The following is a 15662-nucleotide window of genomic DNA, read 5'->3' as shown; positions in this document are numbered from 1 at the left end:
GTTTTACAGAGGTTAGTTCTCCATCTTCGATATCAGTCGTACCAAAGTTTATGGCACGAATGGTTGTCGTCTCGGCGCACTCAGTGATGAAGTGTTCTGGTGTTTTCCCACAGAATCTACATTCGCCGTTGTTTCTTAGTGTCAATCTACTGAGATGTTCATTGCGGAGCCAGTGTGTGTCCTGGGAAAAACCCCGTGACAATCCGAAAATTATTCTTACTTAAATCAAGTGACTAAAACCAAGTGACAATCTTCGAGTGTCTTATGCCATTGGAGGATTTCCATTCCAGGTTACGGATGGAGTCTTCCAGGTTCTTGAGTTCCGCTTTAAGTTGGTTTCCACACGGGAATCTGGGACAGATCCATGCGTTTCAAGCATTACGAAAACATGCGAGAAAGGATAAATAGGAAGTTAGCACTCAGGGCTGCATCGGCATACTGCACATGACCAACAGTAGCGGTACTGTGTCTTGCTAAGATACCTCCAATCAGTCTACTGATCCAGAAAAGAAATCAAATATATAAAAATGAAACTTCCTTCCGGAAAGAGACCAGAAACATGGTACTAGAGCAATAGCAGACACGATGGGAAGCATATAGCGGATGGACAAAGACTTTCATACCCAATATTAAAGATTGGATAAAATGCGACCAAGCAAACACGGACTACTACATCACGCAAGCCATGTCTGGCCATGGAGTATTTGGCGAGTATCTGCACAGGATCCGCAAGACTGACTCTCCTACATGCTGGTATTGCGAGGCGTCAGACTCGGCTAACTATACACAATTTGAGTGTCACGCGCACGAAGATATACGGGAAAACGCAGAAAGAGTATGTGGTACGAAGATTACTAGAGTAAACGTCGGAAACCTTCTAACATCATCGAATGAAAATATCGAAGCGATTTGCGGCATGTTAAGGAATATTATGAAAAAAAAGACGAAGGACGAAAAAGACAAGATCTGGTACAGACAAGACCAACATAGAAGAATGATAAGTCTCTAATCTTGATGAAATGCCTTCGGCGGTACTGATATTGCGAGCTTAGAGCAGAGATGGGTTTTTAGTGGGTAGGACCTCTCGCATGAAATCCCCACACTCTGGCCCTAAAGGCGTTCCCATCTATAAAAAAAATGGTTTCCACTCGGGAAGCAGAACGGTTCTGGTCCAGTTAGTGGTCCGCTTCTTTTCTAATTAGATCGTTTGCTTTTTCATTACCTTCTAATCTTTGGTGGAATGGCACCCAGAGTAAGAGGGCTTTATCTTCTTTGCCTAATTTTTTCAGCTTTTCTAGGCATTCTTTGACTAACTTTGAATAGATGGTTACTGAGTTGATCGCTTTCAATTCTGTTTTTTAGCATCTCTTTTTCTCAATGTATTTAGAACCCAAAGAGTTGTGACATCACTGGATGATACAGTTTTACAACAGTAATTTTATAAGAAAAGTTTTTTATAAGAAATAGTTTCAATAATGGTAGATAACGGGAGAAAGTCATAAGTAAGATCTCTAAAAATAGTCTTTTGTGTAATAACTTACTAACTAAAAAAAATGGATTTAACTAAATTTGTTTTGGTAATGTTAATAAACCTATCGCCTAATTTATTGAGTTATAACGAAAGCAGTATGCATTTTAATGTTAGTTTCAGCACCATAAATTTTATAGTAAAAACTGTTACTACCACAAATACTCGGAATGGAAACATTTGTTTACATCATCACCTTGCGGTTTGAATTAATGGTTTTCAAGGTATTACTTTAATTTATTTCCCTCATTACAAGTTCTGCTTTTGATTAATAGTCATATCTGAGTCAAAACAGATTTTATTTTCAAGAGTAATCAATGTGCAACAAACCTATAACATATTATGATATATGTATAACCCCCCCCCCCTTTAAAGTTGCTGGTTGTAGGTGAACATGCGCGGGTATTTAAAAACAAGCCAACATGACTAGCTGGCTACTAAATAAGTTGTGGTTTGAAGTAATAGAAAACCATACAGGGTGTCCAAGAAATAAGTGCAAATATTTTAAAGGGTGGTAAATATCGATAAAAGAAACATATTTTTCCTTTACCGTTTTTCAAGAAAGTCCAAAATACTTTGAAAATTTCCAAAAAATTATTTTTTGCTCAAATTTTGAGAATCACTGGATCTTTTCTGGATTTTCTTTCTTGTAAATTTAATCTACTATCTAATACCTGACAAACGAATCTAAAACAGCGGAAGGAATGCGGGCAAAAAAAGTCGATGTTGTCACGTTTAATTATAGAAAAGCAAAGTTGCTCGATATTACCTATAAATTGAATATATTTTAGTTCATTTCAGCATACATAATTATATATATGCTAATATGTTGACGTAGTTCTTATTGTAATAATGTATATTTATCTAATTAACTGATTTCGTTCTATTCTGCCTATTATAAAAGGTAAAAGTATTTCCTTAAGATAAGGTCCGCTTAGGGTAAGCTGGCAACGCTGACAAAATTCATCATGGCATCCCGGATTCAACCAGTCTGATTGGTCGAGATTCTCGCACGTTTTGTCGCCATTACCCCCAACTTTATGCTCCTCTCTAGGAATAGTAGAAACAGATCCAGTGGGGGTGTTATTGTATTGTGTCTTATATCTTTAACTTGATTTGTGTTTATTGTAATTAGTACACGCGTTTTAACAAATATTACTATATTTGGGAAATGACTAAACAAAATGTAGGTACATTTAAAAGTAAAATAATATTATAAACTTTGCTGGAAAATATTATAAAAATTCCTGATATATCTTTTTATGAAACCCCGCACGCTCGTGTATATTTTATGAATGAAATCGGTCATGATTTTCGAAAATTGCGATCCCCTTGCCGTTGCCCCGTTGTTTCAGATCCGTTTGTCAGACTGTATGTTGCCATATTATCAAGAAATTCTGTTTTTTGACTAAAAACTAAAAAAAATCCAAAAATTTTTCAAGAAATTCCGAATTTTCAAAATTTTTTTTCGCGGAAAAAACCTCGTAGGCGTGTTTCTGGGGTTGAACTATACTACCAATTAAAATACTTGCACTTATTTCTGGGACACCTTGTATAAGTCAGAGAATTTAGAAAAGAATCTTATAAACAGGTAAAAGAAATGCTAGACTATACAGAGTGAGTCTTAAATAAGTGCAAATATTTTCAGGACTGGTGGATCGCGATAACCGGATTTTTTCTGTATTTGCATCCCTTTTAGTGCCGTAACCATAGAGTAAAACTGTAATACATAAGATATTCTTAATACATCTTTCTTAAAATTAATCTGTCTTTATGAGATAAACCTTTTTTATCAATCTGTTTTAAAATTTAATCCACCTATCTGTCCCATATAAAATTGGTTAACTTAGATACAATAATTAGTAATAAACATTTCTTTTTATGTAAAATTGTAACAACCTTAAAAAGCATTAAACTCTCTTAACACAAAAATCTTACAAATTTTTATCTTTATGATGGAGGATTAGGAGATTTGAAAATCTGTAATAAATTTAATCTGTGTAATTTGGTGTTAAGTACTTAATTGTATGTGAAGTTGATAAGAATTTCTAACTTAAAATAATCTTTTTACGTAAAAGTACTCTCATTTTATTTATTACCATTTCATTTCACTCTTAACATACTTAATTTTACTTTTTTTTTAACTGTAAGGGCTGTTCAAGTATATCCTCCTTATTTTGCGTTGTACAAAAAATGTTCTACTTCATGTTTTTTAATCATACCACCTATACGTAGACAAACTCCTATAGTCTGTGAAACAGATAACTTTGAATTTGACAGTTCCATGGGTTTTCTAGTGTTAATTTTATTAGGTTAGCAACTTGCGGCCAGCAGCTGACGCAATGCCGTCTCTAATAGAACAGCCTCCGAGGCGAGATTTATGACGTCACGCTAGTTAAATACTACGGATTAATAAATATGTTGTAAAATACATGGAAAACATAATAATTCTTCGTATTTTTGGTTTGTATTTTAAAAATGATATAGTTTACATGAAATATACATAATATACAGTTAATAAATACAATATATATACCTATATATAGTAATAAATAACTTTCGCAAATAAAACCAAATAAACTATGAACCATACAAATGCAGCAAATGTTTTACAATATACAAATAATGAATAGGTACATAAGATAATGGGTAAAATGTAAAATATATTTTATATTTTGGGGTTTGAAAATCGATCTAATTTAACAAACAACATTCAATATCTACTACTTACTATGGCTGAAATCGTATTCCATAGTCAATGTAGATAATTTTAGTGTTAAGAATAATAATTTAAAAAAATACGTGGTCATCTTTTGACAAGTTTATATTGTTTTATTAATTGCAGTAAACATTATGTGGTGTGAATATTAAATATGTAATTTTTTGGATTATATTCGACACTATCTTTTTCATATGACACAACACTGATGAAGGCTATGATGTTAGCCGAAACGTTTTTTTTAACCAAAAAAAAATAATGAAAAAACAAATGAAAACTTAATCAGCGTTTTTCCCGAACCTAAATCCCAAGAAAATAAAAAATTTTAGAATAATTTTACATATAAAATGACAGCGATATTTATTTCATAGCCGTCGCTGCAGCCTTTTTCTATGATATTGTATTATTTGCAAATATAATTTTTCGAACATTGATACTTTGCAAAATATACATATACATTTTGTGAATGCAAATAATAATACATCACTATTAGTAGATATTGAATGTTTTTGTTAAATTAGATCGATTTTCAAACCCCAAAATTTAAAATATATTTTACATTTTACCCATTATCTTATGTACCTATTCATTATTTGTATATTGTAAAACATTTGCTGCATTTGTATGGTTCATAATTTATTTGCCAAGTTATTTATTACTATAAATAGGTATATATATTGTATTTATTAACTGTATATTATGTATATTTCATGTAAACTATATCATTTTTAAAATATAAACCAAAATACGAGGAATTATTATGTTTTCCATGTATTCTACAACATATTTATTAATCCGTAGTATCTAACTAGCGTGACGTCATAAATCTTGCTCCGAGCCTGTTCTATTAGAGACTGGCATTGGTCTGATATTTAGAAATGTCAAAAAGCTGATGACATTTTACTTTTGACATTTGTGTTGATTTTTGTAAGAAGAGGAAGAACTGTCACTTGTTTTATTATTTTCCTTTTCCTTTTCACGAAAGTAAAATGAGTTACCTATCTGATTCGTTCAGGCACTCAATTTAAAGAATATCAGTAACTTTTTTGACAGAGGAATTTTATATTTGCCATGTTGGTAAAAAATAACGGTCAAAATTCAAAGTTATTCATTTTATAGACTATAGTAGGTATTTTTCTCGATTTAGAAATGTATATGCTCTTCTCTGATATAGCCCGTTAAAAAGATGCCCAAATCGTATTTTTAATCATTACTCAATTTTTTCAAATGGAACGAGGGTGGCTCATTAACATATTTGGAAAAAGCATTTTTTTACGAATAATTTGGTACCACAAACTTTGGTATTTCGAGTCGTATTGTTGTTATATTTTATGGCCATCGGCACTCTAGATTGAAATTTAAAATGCTAATTAATTGAAAATGTCAAAAGTTGACATATGATGTTATTATATTCAGGATGTCATTTTCTATCAAATAAAGTAAAAAAATCCAAAAGTATCATAGGGTATCATTATTATCAACATACCAAAACTCGTTTTTTATCTGAAAAAATAAAAAAAGTTATAAGAGTGACTCGCTTTTAAAAAAGACCCGGTGTTTATTTTCTGTATATAATGAAATATACTGTTAAGGACTTAGTTCCTAAAAAATACTTTAAAACAATTGCTTTATAAACCATTAAAAATTTATGTTTATAGCTTTTTTTCATAATAAAATAAATTATTAACTAACTTGGAATACCCACTAAATATTTTTTAATGTGTTTACTAATACTTGTAGGTAATGAACTCTCTCATCGATGACTATATCATTATTTACATTTATGTTGAGCTGTATTTAAAATAAAATCACTGTATATTAATATAGAGTTATGTTATGCAAAACAACTAGGTATAGTTTTTAATAAAAAAATATAATATGGACTTAAAATGTATAAATAACAATAAAATTTAAGAAGTTACTATTAATATTAAATGCTTATTATTGTGGTTAATAAAACTTATCTCACAAAGCTTTCTGGATTTTGCCTATCTGTTGATAACGCATTATTTTTGATCTTAGAATAAAATATAATACAGTATGATCGAAAAAAAATGGTGTCCAATTGGCTTGAGAATGTCGATCCATGACATTCCCCATATAATTTTACGTACTGACCCTGGTCGCTGATCTGTACTTTAATGCCATACGACAGAAATAAATATATCCGACCAGTTGACAGAGATAAAATATAAAGCGGAATACAGTGTTGCCGGTTCGTACGAGAAATATAATAATAAACGAAGATACATATCTAAGCTGTTCAATAATGCTCATTTCTGTTAAACAGTTGTTTAAGAATCTATTACTGCTGTAGTAAAATGAGTAACTAATTGTGAGAAATAAAGTTCCAACCCTAGATGCAACGTTTTTCGTAACACCTACTTGTGCGGTTTGAAATTTTGATGCAAAATCTGGCAATACAGTATAGAAGAAATAGATCAACCTAACTTTTATCTCTTTTTAATACATTTGATTTTTCATTTAAGATGTCCATATCACTGTCTTACACGTTAAAATCCAGACCAAGCAGTTTCAATGACCAGATCGGTATAAAATGACAGCGTCAATCTTCATTTCATAGCCGTCGCTGATAAAGCAGTTTTATTTTTCGATTATATTGTATTTTTCACAGTATTATCTGCATCTTTGTAGTTTGAACTTATACCACGGGTTATAGGTACTTTTTTCACCTCTATTATGATATTCTCAAAATTAAAGCAAAATTTCCAACATATTGTGAGACTAGCGTTGATGCAACAAATCTGGTATAAACATAAACTCTAAAATAATCAATTTTAAAATTAAATCACGTCAAATATCTTCCTACTAGCGTGTACCAGCGACTTCGTTCGCGTCGAATTAATCATTTGTAATGGTGATGATAAAGCAAAGCAAGAGCTTCCATTAACATACAAACTGGATAAAATGTTCTCACATTTATGTCAGCATGAGAAAAAACAATATGGCGATATTATTATATAACTTGGTAATATTTGAGGGGTAGTTTCATCTCGTTGGAATTTGACTTTCGAAAAATCCGTTTACCAAAAATAAGCTTTTTATGGCAAGCAGTTTAAGCACAATCGTGGTTAATCAATTACCCAACTTTTTGGACTTAAGGATTTTATATATTATTATAGATTATAGTCGTTCTCACTTGGAACGCTCTGTATATGTATTTAAGTAGTTATATTCCCATAACACTAATTCTTCCGTCAAATAGACAGACATCTTGCTATTTTCTGATTAGATCATCACACAGAACGTATAACCATCTCGTTCTGAAGTTAAATAAATGTACGAGGTCAAATAAATTAATGAAATTGGCCTATGAATTACTTCAATATCTTTAACGATCCAATGTAACAACATTTGCAAACTTTTTCCTACAGAATATTTTTATTCTTAAAAACAATGTATAGTTCAAATAAAATAAGCAGGAACAATCCTGAGAATTTTAATTCTCAAACTTTACAAAGCAAGTGAGGTATTTATTTAAAATGGCCAATACTAAAGGCTAATACGGTATGATCGAAAAAAAAACGGCGTCAGCGATATGCTAGACTATTTCCCAGACAACTGGACGCAGTTTTTTTCGATCATACGGTAGTTTCGAGATTTGAAATTTTTTGTCTTTATCAGTCTAATAAAAGATAAATTCACAAACTATGCACTGAATTCAACAAATATAATAAAAGTGGCGGTAAGTAACGTAAGGACGCTCTAACCTAATTAAACAGATCTGCTATCTATCGGAGTCCCGTTTTCTAATGTTAATGTTAGGTAAGTTCTTTACTTTGAATTTTCCAATCGTTTTTAAATCTATCTAGTCGATGTGTCAACACTGGGCGTCGAACAAGCTGAGATTCTGGTAATTGTTTGGTATTTGTGGCTGGTTATCGATTACTGCCGACGCCGGTGGCTCTCAAAATGTTACCGTTATTTTTTTTTGTTAATTTTCAAAGATAAATAACTTGGTTATTATCAATTTATTTTAAAATTGTTAGAAATAAGTGGTAAAGAGAAAATATGTTTCTTTTGGCCAGATCTACCACTCCTTAAAATATCTGCACTTATTTCTGAGACATCCTGTATAAAAATCTGGCTTAGTGTTTTATAAAAGGTCTTAAATATTCCGAAATAGAAAAAGATTTAAGTCTTTTTAGAAAAGACACAAATCTTTTTCTTTTTGGGAACAAAAATTCAAGTTACAAATCATTTGAAAAAAGACGCCAGCTTTTTCTTTTTATATTAAGAAATATATATATATATTATAATTAATTAATATTAATTAATTAATATTTATTTTCTTAAGCCAGCTTTCGAAAAATTACTTTAAATCAAATGACTAAGTTTTCTGTGAGCTTGCAGCTTTGGTTCACTAAAAATTAATACAAGTAAAACTAGCTTTCTTTTTCTCTCAAAACGTGTTCCCACGTTCAATATTCGTTTAATATAACTGACTCTGCTTTATTAATCCTGAAAGATAAGTAATTTAGAACTGCCTTTAGATATGCTAAATTTATTGAAAAATTAATAACTCTAGCATGTCAGATGTCTCAATATTAGTTTTATTTTAACAATATAACGATATTATTTTCTCATACGAGTTATTATCGACCTGACTGACCTTCTGACTGCAGACTGAAAAAAATCGACAATATTTATTCTCGATTCCGTTGTTCCCCGCTCGCCTTGACATAGAAATGTCGAGTTGGCCAGCTATCGATAATGATCTATATTGTAGCAACTATTACAGGGCTCTGACACAAGCTCTGATCTAATTTTGAACATTATATGTCTCATAATTAATTAACAGCAGAGAAGGACCTACCTGCTTAATTTTATAAATAAGAGAAACTTTCATTCTCTGTTTAAAAAATTCAGGTTTTACACAGGGTGTTTCAAAAAACATGTGCCTTCTATCCTGGGGAGATTCCTCACTTAAAAATAAGAATTATTTTTCATATTAACATAGGTCCGATTCTGCTTTGTTTCGTAGCTATAGGGGGTTAGCTACATTCAAAAGATGATAGAAGATACAATTTACCTGTCAATGACAGTAACGACAGACATCATCTGTCACTGTCAGGTAATCTCTGGTTTGACAGACTTTAGTCACAAATTAGTTTAGTTTGTAATAAAAGTATAGTTTTATTTTAATTTTAAATTTTAACGATAAATTCTGACAGAGTATTTTCAAAATTTATGAATTTATATCTAATATGCGGTATAAAATTGAAAAATAAATAATTTTAAATCATTCAGTGGTCAAGGATAGCGGTAACTGTTTTGATACAACCTCGCCAATTTATTGTTTCAATGTTTCACCTTGTCAAATAATTACCGGAAGTTGGTTACTGCCTTGATAAAGTTATGATTCCCTTATCATTTTTATACTCGAATTTATATGTATACAGGGTATAAAGTAATAAATCTGCGTTAGTTTTTGTTGTAAAAAAAAATTTAAATTATTATTTAAAACAAAAAAATAGAACTAATACTATTTTTAAATATATTGATGGAAAAACCCCGGAATTCTTATACCTCACAAGTATATAGGCCTCAGATAAGGATGCTAATAGTAATAATCTCTAAATACATACTAAAAATCATTAAAACTTGTTTTATTTCATTATTTTCCCCTACATTTCCTTCTAGAAATCGATATCTTATATATAATGCACATACATAAATTATCCCCAGCTATGTTTACTAAAAAGTTCAGTATTATTCTTCTTGTTCTTTAAATTACACTAGTAATTTTACTAAGAAAAATAAGCTCACACATGAAACGAGGTTTCTGTGAATTATGTGTTTGAATATTACAGGTAAATGATGTATATAGGTACTACTATGCCGTAAAGTTATATTTTACACAGTTTTGATGCTAAAGTAAATATTGTTATGATTCGTCTGATTTATTGAAATTTGCTTGGAACGTAAATATCACAGCGTATTCAGAACCAGCCTGTCGAATTTTGCACGATCATTTTTCGCATGGAAATCTGCTTATACCGATTTGGTCATCGCAACTCTGCGGTCTGGATTTTAACGTGTAAGACAGTGATGTAGACAGCATAATGGAAAATCAAATGTATTAAAAAGATATAAAAATTGTGTGGACACATTCCTTCTATGCGGTATTGCCGGATTTTGCATCAAAATTTCAAACCGCATAAGTAGGCGTTTACGAAAAATGTTGTCTAGGGTTGGAACTTTATTTTTCACTATTAGTTTCACTACAACTGTAATAGATTATATTTAGTTTAGGTATATTATAATCATTTCAGTAGTATACATAAAAGATTTTAAAATAGCTTATATTATTCTACACACTTTTTCCTACAAACGGAAAAACCGGCAACACTGTATGCCGCTTTTGATTTTGTCGCTCTGTCTGTTAACCATTTATATTATTCTCTGTCACAAGCATTAAAATCCAGACCACATAAATTGGATGACCAGCAGGGTATACCAATGTAGTTAAGATCAATTGTGTCCATCTTTCTTAAGTTATAACTCATCATGCAGTCTCAGGGCTTTGTCAGAAGCCAGTATTTTTTTAGCCAGACGGTTTTACGGATGGTAGTTCTCCATCTCCGATATCAGTGGTACCAAAGTTTATGGCATGAATGGTTGTCGTCTTGGCGCACTCAGTGATGAAGTGTTCTGGGATTTCCCCATTTTCCCTACAGAATTTGCATTCGCCATTATTTCTTAGCTTCAATCTACTGAGGTGTTCATTGAGGAGACAGTGTCCTGTTAAAAACCCCGTGACAATCCTAAGATTGTTCTTACTTAAATAAAGAAAAATCTTTGATCTTAAGTGTTATATGTCTATTCTGTGCTCCTGTATGGTGCCGAGTCCTGGACATTGACATAAGCGTCCACAAAGAAACTTGAAGCCTTTGAGATGGTTGACGACTTCTTTGAAGAATCTCCTAGGTATACCGCGTATCCAACAAGGCCGTTTTGGAAATCAAAAGCAGAACAAAATAGTCGACATTATCAGACAACAAAAATTAGAATATCTGGGACACATAATGAGGGACCCAAAAAGATATGGTCTAATTGATACTCCAGGGAAGGGTCTTAAGCAAAAGAGGACCTAGAAGGCGCAGAATCTCCTGGTTGAAAAGAAGAACTTGGTTTTCCTCCTCAGAACTTGGTTTTCCTTGTCTATAGGAGGATTATTTAGAGCAGCAGCCAGAAAAGTTCGAATCTTTTTGTTTATCGCTAACCTCGGGATAGACACACTCAGAAGAAGAAAATATATAAAAATAACAAACAATTGACAGAAAATACATTCTAATAAGTAACACAACATTGGAAATAGTAGAAGAATATATACAGGGTGGTCCGAACTGTATTCCGGAAACTTCGGCAACATATTCTGCAGATAAAAGTAAGTAAAAAAGTTCGTATAAATATATGTCCTAAAATGCTTAGTTTCAGAGATACAGGGTGTAGAAGTTTCATTTTTCTTTCGATTTTTTCCAAATAATTTCTGAAGTAAAGTCAATATTTGGATAAAAATTGGTGTCTGGGAGTTTTTTGACATGAGAAATTTGATTTTGATGTCAATATGACGCCTACTAGTACAGGGCATTACCTACATGTGTTTTAACTGTTTTGAAATGTAATAATTGACCATACCTGTTTGTTTTGGCGAAAAAAAATAACATCTCAGTTTTGGTTAAAAATATGGCTTGGGGTCACGCGCCAGTGAGCAACCGTTCTTAAGATATTAGAATGGAAATAGTCAATACATGTCATTATTGACGAAAAATAAACACGTTGAGTAGATATAGTTATTTCACTGAAATAATAAATTTGGGATTTTTTTATTTTTTTAAATTAATCATAAATTCTTCTGCAAAAAATGATGATAAAACAGTTTCTGTTGAACTTTTGACACATAAACATTTCAAATTGAAGATTTCAGTCTAATAACTATTTAGTCAACACGTTTAATTTATGTCAATGATGACAAGTATTTATAATTTCGATTCCAAATATCTCGAAAACCATTACTCGTAGCGATTTTCACCAAGAGACCTTTTTCACGTAAAAAACGTCGTAAATGTATATTTTTTTACTTATTAGTTTTATACAGGTACGGGCGAAAAGTTATTACTCTTCAAACTAGTTAAAAAATATGTAGGTGGCGCCCTCTACTAGTAGGAGTGATATTGACATCAAAATCAAATTTCTCATGTCAAAAAACTCCCAGACACCAATTCTCATCCAAATATTGACGTTCCTTCAGAAATTATTTAGAAAAAATCGAAATAAGAATGAATCTTCTACACCCTGTATCTCCGATATTAAGCAATTTCGGACATACATTTATACAATTTTTTTTACTTCTTTTTATCTGCAGAATATGCTGCCGAAGTTTCCGGAATTCAGTTCGGACCACACTGTAGATATACATATGTGAGGAAGGCTATACCATAATTGGAAATGGTTGAATAAGCTGAAAATGATTATGATGATGAACAAAGAATTGAAGTTTTTTTTTCAATAAAAATTATCAATTAATTAGTTTCTACTCTAAACTTGACGAAAGTATGATTATTTTCAAAGATTTAGTGTGACACAAAACTTTTGAATTTACGCGTAAAAATGAATATTTGTTTGAAATGTTTCTAAATACGCTACAATACAAAGCATCAATATGACGCACAATAGCATCAAATATAAAATTGCATTTATTTAAACGTATTGAAGCGTAATGAAGCGAAAAACTGCTTTATAACCAGGAGCGACAATCAAACAAATCGACATTTATTTTTTCCTCTAAATGAAAACAAGGCTGACCTGGTTGATAGTTATCTCGTTATATTTGTAATTAATGTTATTTTTAACCTTTTAAAAATAATTACAATACAAATCATACATTTTTATGTAGTCTGGATGCGGTGCCAAATTTTTTCGAACTTTATTGTGAAACCGTGTTCGACGGAACATTATAGTGTTTTATTTGCATTTATTTTGGTGTAGGGTTATATAAATAAGAATTATTGATGTAATTTTGGTATATCGATCAAAATAAGTAAGGAAAATGAAAATTCAATAGACTACTAAGTTATGATTTTTTTTCAATTTTCCTAAGTTATACCGGGTGTTTTTCAAAAAAAGCTCACCCCTATAACTTTTTTATTGTTTCAAATAAAAAAAAAACTAGATTTGGTATGTTATGTATATGACATAAATCAGGATTGACTGACGTATTCAATTAGTTTCGGTCAAAAGTGGACAACGCTGTGCCGGTCAAGGTTAATCACGTGACTAAAAGTTTATTTGATATGAACTATATGTATATTTAAATAAAATTGAGCATATTATGGTACACACATAAATTTACAGGGTGTTCTGATAACTAAATTCTTTATAAAACTTTATACTTGGCATTTTAACATTCAAAATATGAAATTTATGATACACATTTTTGTTGTTTTTTTTTCCTAGGGAAACTGTATTTGTCTGTCACTATTTTACTTATTTTTGTAATTTAATAGTGATAAATATCTGCAAGAAAAATTGAGCATTAGTTGAAACAATATATCTTATTAATTTAAGTATCGGTTAGTAATTTTATGGCATGCGTTCCTTCAAATCATTGAACAGAAAATATAGCATTCTATATGTAAACAAATTTTTGTTTGAAGCATCCTGTATGTTAAAAGGCGCGCATTCGTTGCTGCATTTTTTGTAAAATTATTTTATCACTAAACGAAACAAAACAGAAATATACAGTATAGACTAATATAACAATCTTATTTGAATTTGATTTCTGTTAAAAAAGTTATTTAAATTTTACATCAAACACCGCTTATTATTTAATGATGGATTGTTACGAACAAAATCAAAACAGATAGTACTCACCTAAGCTCAAACAACGTGGATATAAAAGAAAACTACAATAAAAAAATGAAAGAAAAAAAATCGGCCGGTAAAAACGAGAGAAAAATTGATTTTTTTCTAACCTTTCGAAGTGATATACATAAAACAAGCGACGCTACGTAAAAAAATAAAAACTAAACTAAAAATGATAGGTTGGACGCGAATGAAACACGCTTCCGAACGAAAAACGCGCACTATCTACGATGGTGGCCGCGCGTTCTGCGGCCGCTACGCTGCCAGTTCGATTTGAACGGCGGCCATTGGGCGCGCAGGTGGACGGAAAGTTATCGATGCGGTCGTGACGGACCAAAACCGCCGACAAAAAGAGGCCTAACAGCTTATGACGATGACGTCATGAGAGTAGGCAAGGGGCAAAACCGCTAAAGGTGCGTCCAGACCTGACGAGACGAAAGCGAGACGAGCGCGAGACATTCCAAATTTGTTAAGTGTGGACAGGTCTCGCGAGACAACCCTCGGAGCCTCGTTGCTATCCGTCATCCGTCCTCTGTCTAGATATATTATACTTCGTGGATAAATCAACGTCATAAGTTTAGCATTAAAAAATATGTCTCCAACATCACGACATGCCATTTTCAAACCTTCTTTATTGCACTTATGAAACGTTCAATTGGTTTGTCTCTCTCTAAGGTCCTCGAGGTCCTTTGCGCCATGCGCCATTAAAAGTTGCACGCATTTCCAAAATAGTCACAATTTTATACGGTTTAGAAAGTACAAATTATACATTGTTATGGAAACCAACTTTTCATTATCATCATATTATCATAATTCAAAGGTCATAATTTTATTTCCATTGTGTAACGACGCTTGTTTTTTGCGTTTTTTTTTTAATTTAAAAATTGTATTAATTAAGTACTCTTTTATATAGCCAAGAATGCAAGTGTGTTCAGTGAGAAGTTAATTTTAAGTTTGTGCAATTATATTTCTATTTTTTTTTGTTGGACTTTCTAAATACTCGTAAAAATGACTAGAAAGTGTTTAGTTTGTGAAAGTTCTAATATAAAGGTCCCCGGATTATCTTTTCATACGCCAGTAAAGTATTCAGTTGTACTTTTATTTATATTAAACCACAGGTATACTTTCTGGTTAGGTTTCCTAAGAATATTGATATTCGTACGCAGTGGCTAAATTAAAAAATGTTCTAATTTGGCGTGGGAACGATAGGTCCTCGACAAGGATAGATAGAGTAGAAGCACCGCGTGTGCAACAAAAAAAAAAGAAGATAAATGGAAGTCGTTGATATGTTTGCGACAGTTTCCATAGTGATTTACTTATCCACGTAAGTATTTGGACGCGTTTTTGTGAAATGTTACATTTCAGTGCATGATACAATAACGGAAGATAAGATCCTTGGCGGTCGCAAATCTGTTCTCCGCGCGCATGACGTCACTCGGATAGTAATTTTCTGTTAAGCTCCGCCCACTACATGCGTAATATCTTATCTAACCGTTCTTGTATCATGATTTCAGTGTCGTAAAAAAT

This window comes from Sitophilus oryzae, unplaced genomic scaffold (assembly GCF_002938485.1).
Source record: "Sitophilus oryzae breed Bouriz unplaced genomic scaffold, Soryzae_2.0 scaffold_376_pilon_pilon, whole genome shotgun sequence".
In the NCBI taxonomy this organism is placed as follows: domain Eukaryota; kingdom Metazoa; phylum Arthropoda; class Insecta; order Coleoptera; family Curculionidae; genus Sitophilus; species Sitophilus oryzae.
The sequence above is the reverse complement of the archived record's forward strand: the minus strand, read 5'-3'. Positions refer to the sequence as shown.